Source organism: Colletes latitarsis, unplaced genomic scaffold (assembly GCF_051014445.1).
Source record: "Colletes latitarsis isolate SP2378_abdomen unplaced genomic scaffold, iyColLati1 scaffold0040, whole genome shotgun sequence".
Taxonomy (NCBI): domain Eukaryota; kingdom Metazoa; phylum Arthropoda; class Insecta; order Hymenoptera; family Colletidae; genus Colletes; species Colletes latitarsis.
In genome coordinates this window covers 25001-29458 of record NW_027488390.1, presented here as the reverse complement: position 1 = coordinate 29458, position 4458 = coordinate 25001, and the positions used below count along the sequence as shown (strand labels likewise).

General features: G+C 54.5%; 1 pseudogene; it reads right to left on the bottom strand.

The window, feature by feature from the left end:
- Positions 1-3935: 3935 nt before the first annotated feature.
- The window catches only part of LOC143350827 (large subunit ribosomal RNA), a 3134-nt pseudogene continuing 2611 nt past the window's right edge, over positions 3936-4458 (bottom strand).

Below are 4458 nucleotides of genomic sequence, written 5' to 3'. Positions count from 1 at the left end.
ATGCCACCGGAGTGGATGCGTCGGACGGACCTCACGCGGATCTTGGCTTTCGCCGGCTTGACCAGTGACAGAACAGTCTGTTTTGTGACATCACTGTTCTGTCCTTTCCCTTTCGGCGGGAAAATACGCACCACATGTCGTGGTGGTTTAACCGCTTCCGGGGAAACTCGGTTGGCGTCAACCTTTACCGCTTGCGCGTAGGTTGTTGCCGCACGAACTGGTACAGGTTTCACAGTCGGACGGGATCCCGTCGTCTGCGAAACCGTAGGGGCAACCCTCTCTGCGATCCTCTGGGAGGCTCTCACCTCTTGCCGGATCGCCGCGAGCTGTCCTTTCAGGAAAGAGTTCTGCACGAGAACCTCCTGGACTAGCTCGTAGAGAGCTGCCGCGTTGCCTACGATCAAGGCTCCGGTCTCCTTGCTGAGCCTGGATTCTTTTCCAAGACAGCTGGTCCGGATGCCCTTGAACAATTTCGAGGCCTCTCCACTGATTTTGTCGAGAGGCCTGTTCGATGGACCAGGTGTCGCCTCCGCCGACACCTTTCCTGGCAACTCCTCGCCGCTTTTCCGGGCTTTTTCTGCCCTTTGCGGCTTCTCCTTTTTCACGACGGTTACCCAACCGTCGCTGTCAACTTGGCCCAATCCTCCGTCCGAAGACGTGGCGTTGCCTGCAGAAGTTGCCTTTGGCTTTTTGGCCTCCGGCTTCTTCGGTGGATTTGTGCGGGGTGGTGTCCCCGGTCCGTCCTTCTTGATATCCTTAATCGACGCAGGGGATATCGTTCCTGCCGGCTTAGGTGGTGAAGCCGTCTTTCGCGTCGAGGGTCTGGTGCAGGGGGGCGTTTTAGCGCCCTTACCTACTTCAACCGCCTTCGCTTTCTCTTTTTTCTGGGGTGGTGAAACCACCCCAGCTCTCTTACTCACCGCCGTCGTTCTGCCGGGAGCAGCGACAGCGGCCTCCTTCACTCCCTTTTCCCCCTTGCGGGGTACCGAGGCGTCAATGGGGGTTAATTTAATTTTTGGATCCATACTTATGTACTTTCCTTTTCGTCCCGGCGTGTGTCCCGGCCTCCATGGACCCTCAATTGGAACCCGGCTCCGCCTGGGTTAGGACTTGCACCCGGGATATAGTCCGCGAACAAAGGCCGACCGGGCTTTCCCCGGACTCCTAGGTTCACTTCCTCGCCCAATAGAACCCACGAGTGGTGTTCCGAGCCGATTGACTAGGCACAGGGCTGCTTTTCTCGCCTAGCCGCCTGTCTAGACGAAGCAGAGGCCAAAGGTACGTGTTGGGCAGCTACACTCCCGCAGGAGAGAGGGCCCTCAGATCCCAGGATCCTCCTTTCCGCCGACACAGGTCGCCACGCACGGCAAACACGTGGGGAACAAACCTCAAGCAGATGTTCCCTCTGCTTCGCTACGCCCGGTTTCTGTTCCCTGTTTTTGCAGGGAACCCGCTGCGTAACTAGGACATGACCTCGGGCATCATGTCCCTGTAGCATTAGCTCCGAAACGTGGGACTCGTCCTTAGCACGACTAGTAGAACTCACTTTGCCATCATCAACTATGCTCTTGACGCTTCAGCGTCCTTTTGCCATCGCCAACGACGGGAGCTGCTGTCAGCAGCGCGACGACGGTCTTACATGTATAAATACATGTTGTCTTTCGTCGTTGGCGTACCTTTCAGTGTTTTCGTCATACGCTGCATATCCTTCCTATATGCAGCGTCCGTATGGCAAGGACTCCGAGTCTGACAGAGCCGTACACCACCGGTTTACAGCTCGGAGTTGAGCTGGTCTAGGCGGAGTCTTCTAATGGCCAGGGGAGCGATCCACGTTTCGAGGCCCGTCTCCCTACCTAGGATACTAGCTTGGTTTCCCAGCCGACACCTTCAGGCAGTAGGGAGCAGCTCAGCTACTTCTACGGTGGCCTCCTTCCGTCATTCGTCTGGCGTTACGACGTCTGCCACCAGATGTTTTGGTGTGCTGGGTTCTGCCAAGCCCAGCGGCGTATTGCTTTTCCCAGCGGCGTATTGCTTTTGGGGACGCATACAGACGTCGTTTCGTGTCTCTTTCTGGTCTTTTTACTTTGCTCAACGTGAAAAGGGGGCATATAGCCCCCTTTTTGATTTCTGGTGTCAGGATCGCCTCCTCGGAAAAGCATTAAAGCAAAAAGGGGGCTTATAGCCCCCTGGTATGAGTTAGGTCTTTATTGGAGAAGCCCCAGATGTTCGAGTAGGAACTTTTGAAAAGTTCCTTAAAGTGAAAAAGGGGCATATAGCCCCTTTTTGTGCAATATATACCTTCTCCAATAAGCCTTAACGTGAAATGGGGGCCGAAGCCCCCAGGTGTTAAGTATACGCTAGTCATAATGCTTCCCCATCTCTCTTTGCTTTCCTGACACCACTCCTTCCTGACATCTCTGTTTTGCACAGAACGAATGACGGATCACGTCTTGCTCGGGTAGGTGGGGTCGCTACTCCCATACGGTGTGCCCCTGCACCGCCCCTGCCGAAACCAGAGCCCCGTTGGCCGGCATAAATGCCGTTTCCAGCGTCCACCGCGAGGAGGAGGGGTTGGCACATGCGATCCTGGTGCCGTATAGCAAGCTATACGCCCGGACGGCTTCTAGACGCCAGTAGATAGGGACATGTAGTGTGTAGCCGTTATTCTGTCCAAGCGCGTTGCCGCTTGGGGACTTTGCTGTACCTCAGACCGAAGGTCTATACCAGCAACTACATTTTGCCTGATGTTCGGGCATCTACTTTTCACGCGTCGTTATGCGTTTGGAGGCTAACGACGTCGAAACCTGCTGCCACCTCGAGTCCAACCCAATCCAGGAACGCTTGCCGAAGCAAGCGGGGCTTGTATCCCGGCCCGAGGAGGTCATTGCCGAAGCACATGACCTAGCATCCGTTCGAGTACATTTTCAAGCATGGTTATTGGAGAGAGTCCGCAGACTTCTCTCGTTCTGTTACGTAGCGTAATGCGTTCAATGGCGGTTTTGGTTTCGCCCTGCTTTCGTAAGTAGTACCGAGCGCGTATATGTCCGGAACTCCCTGTATAGGTCTTGTTTTACAAGATCGGCTTCGGTCACCGGCCACGGATGGCCAGCTTCTTCAGCCGCTTGTCTCAGGAGTTCTCGCGCGTCTCGGTACCTCCGGCACTCGAATAGGACGTGGTTTGGTGTTTCCACTTGGCCACAGTCGCAATTCTCGTGCGGTACTAAAGCAAATTCCTTGAGCTTGGCTCGGAAGTCTCCGTGCCCGCTTAGGAATTGTACTACGTAGTGATCCAAGATCACCCAGCTTGCATTGAGACGGTCAGATACATCAGAGAAGTAGCGGTAGGTGACCCTACCTTTCTCCGATGACGACCATCTCGTTTGCCACATATTGAGAAGTTCCGCTCGCACCAAGGCTTTCGCCTGAGCAGCGGTTACTTCTCCAGCCGCCAAATCGGCTCGACTTATTCGACAATTTCCGACTTCGATATTGATTTGTCTTCTAATCTGGTATGCACACGCGCGCTCCACTAACACCAAGTCTATCGGCATCGTCCCGGCGATCACAGTGATCGCGTCGGTAGATACCGTGCGATAGGCCTTGGTGACGGCGAGCAAAACATGTCTCTGCGCCCTGGCAAGTTTAGTTCTTGTCACAGAGGTGAGCATGTCTACCCATCCGGCGGCGGCGTATGTCGTGATCGGGACGAAGAGACCTTTGTACAAAGTACGCATGGTTCTGTGTCCCAATCCCCAGTTTGATCGAGCAAGTCTTGCTAGCGTGTAAAACGTTCGCATGACTTTGGCATTCAAATATTCGACGTGGGATCTTACTCCCATTCGCGCATCGATGTGAACACCCAAGTACCTTATGGTTTGCCTGAGTGCCACACTTCTCCCGTTTATCCTTATCACAGGAGGTCGTTCTCTATCCAGATTTCCTTTCAAGAGAATCATCTCGGTCTTAGTCGCGGAAGTAGATAGGGACAGTGGGAATCTCGTTAATCCATTCATGCGCGTCACTAATTAGATGACGAGGCATTTGGCTACCTTAAGAGAGTCATAGTTACTCCCGCCGTTTACCCGCGCTTTTTTGAATTTCTTCACGTTGACATTCAGAGCACTGGGCAGAAATCACATTGCGTCAACACCCTTGGGGGCCATCGCAATGCTTTGTTTTAATTAGACAGTCGGATTCCCCTAGTCCGTGCCAGTTCTGAGCTGAGTGTTGAATGGCGGCCGAAGAGGACGATCGACGACGGCAAGCCGCCAACGAAAGCCTCGCAGCAAGGAAGATCCGCGGGAGGCCAAGGCACGGGACCGAGCTCGGATCCCGACGAGAACGAACGAATCCGTTCAACGCCGTTCACCTCGCCCAGGCCCGGCACGTCAGCCAGACTCGCTTCCCGACCAAGCCCGACACGCCCCGCTCCTCAGAGCCAATCCTTATTCCGAAGTT